At 43.6% G+C, this 13,856-nt stretch overlaps 1 protein-coding gene across 1 annotated transcript in view; it reads left to right on the forward strand.

Moving 5' to 3' along the window:
* The window catches only part of ZFP64 (ZFP64 zinc finger protein), an 83,248-nt gene that overhangs the window by 59,767 nt on the left and 9,625 nt on the right, over positions 1 to 13,856 (forward strand). The window lies entirely within an intron of this gene.

Consider the following 13,856-nt stretch of genomic DNA (forward strand, 5'->3'; position numbering starts at 1 on the left):
AAGTTGAAAAAAACCCAAGGATGTGGATATGAACGAAGTGCTGGGCGTATAGTGGCGAGCAGGACAGAAACAGTCTCTCTGCCTCATGAAACGTAGTCTAGTGGGAGGGTCTGGGACCTAAAAACTCATGAAGGCAATAACGGTAACTAACAGGCGAGGGGGAAAGTACCGGGACTGTCGTAGGGGATTTGATCCAGGCTGGTCATGACGGGCTTTTTGGAGGAAGAGACTCTCAGGTTAAACTATGATGAGAGGTGGCTAAGGGACTTGCCGGGCGGTCCAGTGGTTAAGATTCTGTGCTTCCACTGCAGGGGGCACGGGTTCGATCCCTGATCCAGGACTTAGATCCTGCGTGCTGCATGGCAAAAAGAAAAAAGAGAAAAACAGAAAGATGGCTGAGTAACCAGATGAGGAGAAACAAGGGTTCCAGGCAGAGGGAACCGCGGTGCAAAGGCTTGGAGGGAGCAGAAGCAGGATGGGTGTGAGGTGAAGTTGGGGAGGCGGGTAGAGGGAGGGGAGGGGGGCACAGAGGCCCCCTGGCCATAGGAACCCTAGATAAGAGCAGTGAAGTTGCTTCTCGAAGGTGCCTTTGGAGCAACCAGCTGCTAAGAATACAGAGAAACCACACGTGCTGGAGCAAAGGAACGCGTGATCACGAACCAGGCTCTGCACACTGCGTACGGCCTGTTGTCATGCCCACTTGTCTAACTGTTATCTGTGGCTGCTTTGTTACCAATAATGTAACAGTAAGTCCATTACATATTAACAATTTTTTTTTTTTTTTTTTTTTTTTTTGCGGTACGCGGGCCTCTCACTGTTGTGGCTCTCCCATAGCGGAGCACAGGCTCCGGATGCGCAGGCTCAGCGGCCATGGCTCACGGGCCCAGCCGCTCTGCGGCATGTGGGATCTTCCCGGACCGGGGCACGAACCCGCGTCCCCTGCATCGGCAGGCGGACTTTCAACCACTGCGCCACCAGGGAAGCCCCATATTAACAGTTTTATGAAAAATAACTTTTCTGGCCCTACAGTGGGGTTATTGAGTAGTTGCTGGAGACGGAGACTGCACAAAGCCTAAGATGTATTACACTCTCTGGTTCTTTACAAAAACTTCGCCAACCTCTGGTCTCCAGTGTAGACTCTGTAGTAGCCTGTGTGAGTTGGGATACTGATGGCTTTGCTCTCAGAAGCCAAACTAAGTGACTGAAACACAATCAGATTTATTTCTCAAGTACAATTTAAGAAGTAAATAGTCCACAGCTGGTGGAATAGCTGGCGGCCTAAACATACAGCTTCGTCTCCTGGTCCAAGGCAGCTGCTCTAGAACTCAGTCTCTCAACCAGTGGAAGAAAGAAGCAGGAGGAAGGGCTCACAGCATGCCTCCCCTCAGGTCATGCCCCAGAAGCAGCATCCCCTGTGACTTAGGGGGATAATGAGCAGAACTTAGTCGTGGCCACATCAGGCATGAAGGGGGCTGGAAAATGGCTTCAAGAAGGGCCGCCAGGGCTTTCCTCGTGGCGCAGTGGTTGAGAGTCCGCCTGCCTATGCAGGGGACACGGGTTCGTGCCCCGGTCCGGGAGGATCCCGCATGCCGCGGAGCGGCTGGGCCCGTGGGCCGTGGCCGCTGGGCCTGCGCGTCTGGAGCCTGTGCTCCGCAACGGGAGAGGCCACGGCGGTGAGAGGCCCGCGTACCACCAAAAAAAAAAAAAAAAAAAGACAGCTTTCTGGACAACCAGTCTCTACTGGAAATGGGCATCGTGCTATGAAACTAGAGAACAAAGGGTCAACTTTGCCTGGGAAGGGTGGATCATGAAAGGCCTCCTAGTGAAGCCTTGAAAGACAAGGCTGCCAGGATGATGTCGGTAAGACCATGCAGACTGTGGGAGCCATTTGAACAAAGATGACCCCCGCTTCCTTCGCAGCAGGGTGGCCTGGCTAGGCAACTTCAAAGTGGGTGACTCTGCCCTGAGGATAACTGAGCCATCCTCCATTGGGGCGCTGCTACTGCCATCTAGTGGCTGGGGGCCAGAGGTGCTGCCGAAATCCTGCAGTGCACAGGACAGGCCCTACAAAGAACTGTCAGGCCCCAATGTCAACAGTACCAGGTGGACCTAGAGAGCTAGGCAGGGGCTGGATTAATGTTTTATTGAGGTGATACAGAGCATGATGGGGATACAGAATGTATAAGGCAAGGCCCTGTCCTTGGTGGGGTTCACTGAGTCAGGGATGCATATGTAGGGCAGACCCGTGCTTCTCTGGTAGGTGTACACTTGAGCTGCTTCTCTGGATCCAAGGCAATTGCTCTATTTCTCTGAATCTCTTACCCAGTGGAAGAGAGGAGTGGGGCCTGGGGGGCTCACAGCATCTTTCCCTCTGGGCATGACCCAGAAGTAGTATCCCTTGTGACTCATGGAATAGCGAGTAAGCAACTAAAGCTTGCATAAAACCAAAGTATTGGGCTTCCCTGGTGGCGCAGTGGTTGAGAGTCCGCCTGCCGATGCAGGGGACACGGGTTCGTGCCCCGGTCCGGGAAGATCCCACATGCCGCGGAGCGGCTGGGCCCATGAGCCATGGCTGCTGAGCCTGTGCGTCCGGAGCCTGTGCTCCGCAACGGGAGAGGCCACAACAGTGAGAGGCCCGCGTACCGCAGGAAAAAAAAAAAAAAAAAAGTATTTCGGTCCTGTGACAGTCCAAGCATGGTGGCCGGGCCCCATGGTTTCAGGTACTCAGGCTCTTCTTTTGTTGCTTTGATATCCCAGTGATGTAGCTCTCATTGGTGTGGTCTGAGATGGCTTACTGCGCCTTAAAGGCACATCCTAGAAGTTACACACATCATTTGAGTTGACACCCATTTGGCCAGAACTTAAGTCACGTGGCCACTCTTAGCTGTGGAAATGAAGGCCGGGAGCTTGAAATCTTCAATCTGTGTGGCAAGTGCCCAGCTACAAAGAGAAGGTTCTATTACCACGAAAAAGAACTAATATAGACCAAATGACATCTCTGACCCAGCTGTTAGTGGGAGGCAAGGATGGCAGTATATGTGTGGCTGATCACTTAAGGACCTTTGCCAAATGGGTAGAACATTGATTTCCCAGCCACTGTTTGAGATCTTTTACACTTCAAAACTGAAGATCCCCAAAAGAGTTTTTTTTTTATCGACAGTTACTGCATTAAAAGTTAGAACGAAAACTTTAAAACATTATTCATTTAAAAAAAGAGTGGACGAGTTCCCTGGTGGTCCAGTGGTTAAGACTCCACGCTTCCAGTGCGGGGGACGTGGGTTCGATCCCTGGTCAGGGAACTAAGATTCCACATGCTGTACCACGTGGCCAAAAAAATAAGTAAAACTAAAAAACAAAAAAAACAAAAAAAAACACAGTAAGCTCATTATATATAAACACTTCTGTGAAAATAGCTGGATTCTCATCCCTCTATTCCAGTATACAGTCTATTGCCATGTGTTCTTTGGAGGATATGAAGAAAATCTGGCCTCTCATATAATGTAATTGGAAATGGAGGAGTATTTTGATAACCTTTTCAGATAATCCTACACCAAAATACAACAAATGATAGTTTGTTAAAGACTAGTTGCTGTATAGAATTTGCAGTCATATCCATAAAATTTTCAAACTCTTAAGTTAAAATCCATTCATTAGTTTGTTTTCCACTTTGAATGGCTCCTTCCCAGGCTTGATTTGACAGTCATACACTGGACATTTGGGAAAATGTAGGTTTTACTAACTTTTATAATTGTTCTAAACGTTGACCCATTTCATTGTAACCATAGGAGAAAATCACATTTAATATTACCAATCTCATCAGAAGTATCTAAGAACTAGGATGCTGCGGGCCCAGGTTAATGGGGATATATGTTCTAAAATCCGAACTTTTCTTTTAGAATCCAAAAGTTAACCTCCCAGTATCATCAGTAACGTTCCTTGACATGACAGCCTCACTTAGTTCATATTTTAGAAAACATCTGCCAAATACCAAATCTGAAAATAATCATGGTTTTTCAGTTCTTTCAAGTCAAAATGGTGCAGCATGAGACAAGCACCCAGTTTTCAGTGCAATCGTCCCACAAGTGCTTGTTCTCAAGCCAACTAGCGTATTTTGGTTTACAGCAGACTTTTTAAAAAAATATAATTGACATTTTTATGGCTTTTTTTGTTTTGTTTTGTTTTGCGGTACATGGGCCTCTCACTGTTGCGGCCTCTCCCGTTGCAGAGCACAGGCTCCAGACGTGCAGGCTCAGCGGCCATGGCTCACGGGCCCAGCTGCTCCGTGGCATGTGGGATCTTCCCGGACCGGGGCACGATCCCATGTCCCCTGCATCGGCAGGCAGACTCTCAGCCACTGCGCCACCAGGGAAGCCCCCATAATTGACATTTTTAATAGGGAAATTTACCATTCAAATTTCAAATATACTAAATAAATTAAATATTAAAGTATATGACTTACTAGCAAATATAGGAGGACAAATTTATGGGGGGAGATAGACAGGCAAAAACAATTAGCAAAGACCACAAAGAAGGCAGATTAAATATGACTAAAGTTAAAACTTACAATCAGATGCCATTAAGGAGTTAAGACAAGTGGCCTACAAGAAATTTGCAACATGGGGCAGAGTTCATCTTCAGAACACACAGGATGCCTGCAAATCAAAGATCACTCCAACGGAAAAGGATTTGAACAAGCAATCACTTAAGAAATAGAAGTGCCAATATTCACATGAAAAGCCCACAAGGAGTAAAGTCCAAAAGAAACAAGTACTGTATTTTCCTCAGTCGGCTAGCTGGAAAGTTCTAAATTAAGACTGTGAATCACAGAGCATCATGTATCACCTGGCACTTAATTCAATCATCATCACACCCTGTGTCCCCACCTTCCAAGTGGGGATGTGCTCATCTTTGGGGAGGAAACTGGGATTAAGGATGGGGGAGCGGCAGACTTCCGGGTAAGATGGCGGAAGAGTAAGACGCGGAGATCACCTTCCTCCCCACGGATACACCAGAAATACAGCTACACGTGGAACAACTCCTACAGAACACCTACTGAATGCTGGCAGAAGACCCCAGACCTCCCAAAAGGCAAGAAACTCCCCACATACCTGGGTAGGGCAAAGCGGAGAGATCCCCACACAGAGGATCGGTGCCGACCGGCACTCACCAGCCCGAGAGGCTTGTCTGCTCGCCCGCCGGGGCGCGCAGCGCTGGAAGCTGAGGCTCGGGCTTCGGTCAGAGCGCAGGGAGAGGACTGGGGCTGGCGGCGAGAACTCAGCCTGAAGGGGGCTAATGTGCCACAGCTAGCCGGCAGGGAGTCCGGGAAAACTCTGGAGCTGCCGAAGAGGCAAGAGACTTTTTCTTCCCTCTTGGTTTCCTGGTGCGCAAGGAGAGGGGATTAAGAGCGCTGCTTAAAGGGGCTCCACAGACGGGCGCGAGTCACGACTGAAAGCGCGGAGCCCAGTGACGGGCGTGGGACGCTGGGGCTGCTGCTGCCGCCGCCAAGAAGCCTGTGTGCGAGCGCAGGTCACTGCCCACACTGCCCTTCCGGGAGCCTGTGCAGCCCGCCACTGCCGGGGTCCCAGGATCCAGGGGCGGCTTCCCTGGGAGAACGCACGGCACGCCTCGGGCTGGTGCAACGTCACGCTGACCTCTGCCGCTGCAGGCTCGCCCCGCACTCCGTGCCCCTCCCTCCCGCCCGGCCTGAGTGAGCCAGAGTCCCCGAAGAGGCTGCTCCTTTAACCCTGTCCTGTCTGAGCGAAGAACAGACGCCCTCCGGTGACCTACACGCAGAGGCGGGGCCAAATCCAAAGCTGAGACCCAGGAGCTGTGAGAACAAAGAAGAGGAAGGGAAACCTCTCCCAGCAGCCTCAGAAGCAGCGGATTAAAGCTCCACAATCAACTTGATGTACCCTGCATCTGTGGAATACATGAATAGACAACACATCATCCCAAATTGAGGAGCCCGGAGTCAGTGCTGAGCCTCTGAGGTGGGAGAGCCAACTTCAGGACACTGGTCCACAAGAGACCTCCCAGCTCCACATAATATCAAACGGCAAAAATCTTCCAGAGATCTCCATCTCAACACCAGCACCCAGCTTCACTCAACGACCAGCAAGCTACAGTGCTGGACACCCTAAGCCAAACAACTAGCAAGACAGGAACACAACGCCACCCATTAGCAGAGAGGTGGCCTAAAATCATAAAAAGTCCGCAGACACCCCAAAACACACCACCAGATGTGGACCTGCCCACCAGAAAGACAAGATCCAGCCTCATCCACCAGAACACAGGCACTAGTCCCCTCCACCAGGAAGCCTACACAACCCACTAAACCAACTTTAGCCACTGGGGACAGACACCAAAAACAACGGGAGCTACGAACCTGCAGCCTGCAAAAAGGAGACCCCAAACACAGTAACATAAGCAAAATGAGAAGACAGAAAAACACACAGCAGGAGAAGGAGCAAGATAAAAACCCACCAGACCTAACAAATGAAGAGGTAATAGGCAGTCTACCTGAAAAAGAATTCAGAATAATGATGGTAAAGATGATCCAAGATTCTATTTCCCAGATCCAGAATCTTGGAAATAGAATAGACAAAATGCAAGAAACAGTTAACAAGGACCTAGAAGAACTAAAGATGAATCAAGCATCGATTAAAAACACAATACATGAAATGAAAAATACTCTAGATGGGATCAATAGCAGAATAACTGAGGCAGAAGAACGGATAAGTGAAGTGGAAGATAAAATAGTGGAAATAACTGCTGCAGAGCAAAATAAAGAAAAAAGAATGAAAAGAACAGAGGACAGTCTCAGACACCTCTGGGACAACGTTAAACGCACCAACATTCGAATTATAGGGGTTCCAGAAGAAGAAGAGAAAAAGAAAGGGACTGAGAAAATATTAGAAGAGATTATAGTTGAAAACTTCCCTAATATGGGAAAGGAAATAGTTAATCAAGTCCAGGAGGCACAGAGAGTCCCATACAGAATAAATCCAAGGAGAAATACGCCAAGACACATATTAATCAAACTGTCAAAAATTAAACACAAAGAAATCATATTAAAAGCAGCAAGGCAAAAACAACAAATAACACACAAGGGAATCCCCATCAGGATAACAGCTGATCTATCAGCAGAAACTCTACAAGCCAGAAGGGAGTGGCAGGACATAATTAAAGTGATGAAGGAGAAAAACCTGCAACCAAGATTACTCTACCCAGCAAGGATCTCATTCAGATTTGATGGAGAAATTAAAACGTTTACAGACAAGCAAAAGCTGAGAGAGTTCAGCACCACCAAACCAGCTTTACAACAAATGCTAAAGGAACTTCTCTAGGCAAGAAACACAACAGAAGGACAAGACCTACAATAACGAACCCAAAACAATTAAGAAAATGGGAATAGGAACATACATATCGATAATTACCTTAAATGTAAATGGACTAAATGCTCCCACCAAAAGATACAGATTGGCTGAATGGATACAAAAACAAGACCCATATATATGCTGTCTACAAGAGACCCACTTCAGACCTAGAGACACATACAGACTGAAAGTAAGGGGATGGAAAAAGATATTCCATGCAAATGGAAACCAAAAGAAAGCTGGAGTAGCAATTCTCATATCAGACAAAATAGACTTTAAAATAAAGACTACTAGAAGAGACAAAGAAGGACACTACATAATGATCAAGGGATCGATCCAAGAAGAAGATATAACAATTGTAAATATTTATGCACCAAACATAGGAGCACCTCAACACATAAGGCAAATACTAACAGCCATAAAAGGAGAAATCGACAGTAACACACTCATAGTAGGGGACTTTTAACACCCCACTTTCACCAATGGACAGATCATCCAAAATGAAAATAAATAAGGAAACACAAGCTTTAAATGATACATTAAACAAGATGGACTTAATTGATATTTATAGGACATTCCATCCCAAAACAACAGAATACACATTTTTCTCAAGTGCTCATGGAACATTCTCCAGGATAGATCATATCTTGGGTCACAAATCAAGCCTTGGTAAATTTAAGAAAATTGAAATTGTATCAAGTATCTTTTCCGACCACAATGCTATGAGACTAGATATCAATTACAGGAAAAGAGCTGTAAAAAATACAAACACATGGAGGCTAAACAATACACTACTGAATAACGAAGTGATCACTGAAGAAATCGAAGAGGAAATTAAAAAATACCTAGAAACAAATGACAATGGAGACACAACGACCCAAAACCTATGGGATGCAGCAAAAGCAGTTCTAAGAGGGAAGTTTATAGCAATACAATCCCACCTTAAGAAACAGGAAACATCTCGAATAAACAACCTAACCTTGCACCTAAAGCAATTAGAGAAAGAAGAACAAAAACATCCCAAAGTTAGCAGAAGGAAAGAAATCATAAAAATCAGATCAGAAATAAATGAAAAAGAAATGAAGGAAACGATAGCAAAGATCAATAAAACTAAAAGCTGGTTCTTTGAGAAGATAAACAAAATTGATAAACCATTAGCCAGACTCATCAAGAAAAAAAGGGAGAAGACTCAAACCAATAGAATTAGAAATGAAAAAGGAGATGTAACAACTGACACTGCAGAAATACAAAAGATCATGAGAGATTACTATAAGCAACTCTATGCCAATAAAATGGACAACCTGGAAGAAATGGACAAATTCTTAGAAATGCACAACCTGCCAAGACTGAATCAGGAAGAAATAGAAAATATGAACAGACCAATCACAAGCACTGAAATTGAAACTGTGATAAAAAATCTTCCAACAAACAAAAGCCCAGGACCAGATGGCTTCACAGGCGAATTCTATCAAGCATTTAGAGAAGAGCTAACACCTATCCTTCTGAAACTCTTCCAAAATATAGCAGAGGGAGGAACACTCCCAAACTCATTCTACGAGGCCACCATCACCTTGATACCAAAACCAGACAAGGATGTCACAAAGAAAGAAAACTACAGGCCAATATCACTGATGAACATAGATGCAAAAATCCTCAACAAAATACTAGCAAACAGAATCCAACAGCACATTAAAAGGATCATACACCATGATCAAGTGGGGTTTATTCCAGGAATGCAAGGATTCTTCAATATATGCAAATCAATCAACGTGATACACCATATTAACAAATTGAAGGAGAAAAACCATATGATCATCTCAATAGATGCAGAGAAAGCTTTCGACAAAATTCAACACCCATTTATGATAAAAACCCTGCAGAAAGTAGGCATAGAGGGAACTTTCCTCAACATAATAAAGGCCATATATGACAAACCCACAGCCAGCATCATCCTCAATGGTGAAAAACTGAAACCATTTCCACTGAGATCAGGAACAAGACAAGGTTGCCCACTCTCACCACTCTTATTCAACATAGTTTTGGAAGTTTTAGCCACAGCAATCAGAGAAGAAAAGGAAATAAAAGGAATCCAAATTGGAAAAGAAGAAGTAAAGCTGTCACTGTTTGCAGATGACATGATACTATACATAGAGAATCCTAAAGATGCTACCAGAAAACTAGAGTTAATCAATGAATTTGGTAAAGTTGCAGGATACAAAATTAATGCACAGAAATCTCTGGCATTCCTATATACTAATGATGAAAAATCTGAAAGTGAAATCAAGGAAACACTCCCATTTACCATTGCAACAAAAAGAATAAAATATCTAGGAATAAACCTACCTAAGGAGACAAAAGACCTGTATGCAGAAAATTATAAGACACTGATGAAAGAAATTAAAGATGATACAAATAGATGGCGAGATGTACCATGTTCTTGGATTGGAAGAATCAACATTGTGAAAATGACTCTACTACCCAAAGCAATCTACAGATTCAATGCAATCCCTATCAAACTACCACTGGCATTTTTCACAGAACTAGAACAAAAAATTTCACAATTTGTATGGAAACACAAAAGACCCCGAATAGCCAAAGCCATCTTGAGAACGAAAAATGGAGCTGGAGGAATCAGGCTCCCTGACTTCAGACTCTACTACAAAGCTACAGTAATCAAGACAGTATAGTACTGGCACAAAAACAGAAAGATAGATCAATGGAACAGGATAGAAAGCCCAGAGATAAACCCACGGACATATGGTCACCTTATCTCTGATAAAGGAGGCAGGAATGTACAGTGGAGAAAGGACAGTCTCTTCAATAAGTGGTGCTGGGAAAACTGGATAGGGACATGTAAAAGTATGAGATTAGATCACTCCCTAACACCATACACAAAAATAAGCTCAAAATGGATTAAAGACCTAAATGTAAGGCCAGACACTATCAAACTCTTAGAGGAAAACATAGGCAGAACACTCTATGACATAAATCACAGCAAGATCCTTTTTGACTCACCTCCTAGAGAAATGGAAATAAAGACAAAAATAAACACATGGGACCTAATGAAACTTCAAAGCTTTGGCACAGCAAAGGAAACCATAAACAAGACCAAAAGACAACCCTCAGAATGGGAGAAAATATTTGTAAATGAAGCAACTGACAAAGGATTAATCTCCAAAATTTATAAGCAGCTCATGCAGCTCAATAACAAAAAAGCAAACAACCCAATCCAAAAATGGGCAGAAGACCTAAATAGACATTTCTCCACAGAAGATATATCGACTGCCAACAAACACATGAAAGGATGCTCAACATCTTTGCTCATTAGAGAAATGCAAATCAAAACTACAATGAGATATCATCTCACACCAGTCAGAATGGCCATCATCAAAAAATCTAGAAACAATAAATGCTGGAGAGGGTGTGGAAAAAAAGGAACACTCTTGCACTGCTGGTGGGAATGTGAATTGGTACAGCCGCTATGGAGAACGGTATGGAGGTTCCTTAAAAAACTACAAATAGAACTACCATATGACCCAGCAATCCCACTACTGGGCATATACCCTGAGAAAACCATAATTCAAAAAGAGACATGTACCAAAATGTTCATAGCAGCCCTATTTACAATAGCCCGGAGATGGAAACAACCTAAGTGTCCATCATCAGATGAATGGGTAAAGAAGATGTGGCACATATATACAATGGAATATTACTCAGCCATAAAAAGAAATGAAATTGAGCTATTTATAATGAGGTGGATGGACCTAGAGTCTGTCATACAGAGTGAAGTAAGTCAGAAAGAGAAAGAGAAATACTGTATGCTAACACATATATATGGAATTTAAGAAAAAAAAATGTCATGAAGAACATAGAGGTAAGACAGGAATAAAGACACAGACCTATTAGAGAATGGACTTGAGGATATGGGGAGGGGGAAGGGTAAGCTGTGACAAAGTGAAAGAGAGGCATGGACATATATACACTACCAAACGTAAGGTAGATAGCTAGTGGGAAGCAGCCGCATAGCACAGGGAGATCAGCTCGGTGCTTTGTGACCGCCTGGAGGGGTGGGATAGGGAGGGTGGGAGGGAGACGCAAAAGGGAGGGGATATGGGAACATATGTATATGTATAACTGATTAAATTTGTTATAAAGCAAAAAAAAAAAAAAAGACAATATGGTACTGGCACAAAAACAGAAAGATAGATCAATGGAACAGGATAGAAAGCCCAGAGTTAAACCCACGGACATATGGTCACCTTATCTTTGATAAAGGAGGCAGGAATGTACAGTGGAGAAAGGACAGTCTCTTCAATAAGTGGTGCTGGGAAAACTGGATAGGGACATGTAAAAGTATGAGATTAGATCACTCCCTAACACCATACACAAAAATAAACTCAAAATGGATTAAAGACCTAAATGTAAGGCCAGACACTATCAAACTCTTAGAGGAAAACATAGGCAGAACACTCTATGACATAAATCACAGCAAGATCCTTTTTGACCCACCTCCTAGAGAAATGGAAATAAAGACAAAAATAAACACATGGGACCTAATGAAACTTCAAAGCTTTGGCACAGCAAAGGAAACCATAAACAAGACCAAAAGGCAACCCTCAGAATGGGAGAAAATATTTGCAAATGAAGCAACTGACAAAGGATTAATCTCCAAAATTTATAAGCAGCTCATGCAGCTCAATAACAAAAAAACAAACAACCCAATCCAAAAATGGGCAGAAGATCTAAATAGACATTTCTCCACAGAAGATATACAGACTGCCAACAAACACATGAAAGGATGCTCAACATCTTTACTCATTAGAGAAATGCAAATCAAAACTACAATGAGATATCATCTCACACCAGTCAGAATGGCCATCATCAAAAAATCTAGAAACAATAAATGCTGGAAAGGGTGTGGAAAAAAGGGAACACTCTTGCACTGCTGGTGGGAATGTGAATTGGTACAGCCGCTATGGAGAACGGTATGGAGGTTCCTTAAAAAACTACAAATACAACTACCATATGACCCAGCAATCCCACTACTGGGCATATACCCTGAGAAAACCATAATTCAAAGAGACATGTACCAAAATGTTCATAGCAGCCCTATTTACAATAGCCCGGAGATGGAAACAACCTAAGTGTCCATCATCGGATGAATGGATAAAGAAGATGTGGCACATATATACAATGGAATATTACTCAGCCATAAAACGAAATGAAATTGAGCTATTTGTAATGAGGTGGATGGACCTAGAGTCTGTCATACAGAGTGAAGTAAGTCAGAAAGAGAAAGAGAAATACTGTATGCTAACACATATATATGGAATTTAAGAAAAAAAATGTCATGAAGAATATAGGGGTAAGACAGGAATAAAGACACAGACCTATTAGAGAACGGACTTGAGGATATGGGGAGGGGGAAGGGTAAGCTGTGACAAAGTGAAAGAGAGGCATGGACATATATACACTACCAAACGTAAGGTAGATAGCTAGTGGGAAGCAGCCGCATAGCACAGGGAGATCAGCTCGGTGCTTTGTGACCGCCTGGAGGGGTAGGATAGGGAGGGTGGGAGGGAGACGCAAAAGGGAGGGGATATGGAAACATATGTATATGTATAACTGATTAAATTTGTTATAAAGCAAAAAAAATTAAAAAAAAAAAAGGATGGGGGAGCGAGCGGGGGCGTAGGAACTGGATAGAGTGCTGAAAGGAGCAGGACTAGTTTCAGAAGAATTTTGTGTGTTCTCTCCAGGCCCCTTGCTGTCTTAGTTATTCTAATAGTTCAAGTTGATTCTTTGGAATTGTCCAGGTAGATTATCATATGCAAAGAGTGAGTTTTCCTCTCTTTCTACTTGATCTGGAGTGCCTTGGCCTTGGTGCTCTGGGTCAGAGTTGAAGAGTAGTGGTGAAGGTAAACCATCCATATCTTACCACTTACTCTAATGAAATATCTTGATTTTTTTTTTCTGGGGGGTGGGGGAGGGGCTGTGCTGCGCAGCTTATGGGATCTTAGTTCCCTGACCAGGGATTGAACCCTGGGCTCTTGGCAGTGAAAGTACTGAGTCTTAACCACTGGACTGCCAGGGAATTCCCTTATTCTTATTTATTTTCTTAACCACCATTTGTGGTTCGAGTCCTTAGAATTCTCTCGAGATCATTTAGCATGTTAAAGAAGTTTTTTTTTTATTCCAAGCCTTCTGAAGTTGATTTGGGGGCATGTTTTGTTTTGTTTGGGTTTGGGTTTTTTGGTCAAGAATGATGATGGAATTTCAAATGTTCTGCACTTAAGATGGTTCTCTGGCATTTAGCCTCATAAAAGAGAGTGACTTCCAATGTTTGTATTTTTATCCCACTCTAGATTTCTTCACTTGGTATTGATATCAGGATTAATCTATCATGAAGTGAGTTGAGGCATTTTTTTCTTTCCCTCTGTGATTAAACAGTTGAACATGAAAACACTTTTGCTGGAAACT

Source organism: Mesoplodon bidens, assembly GCF_964165515.1.
Source record: "Mesoplodon bidens genome assembly, chromosome: 15".
Lineage (NCBI taxonomy): Eukaryota > Metazoa > Chordata > Mammalia > Artiodactyla > Ziphiidae > Mesoplodon > Mesoplodon bidens.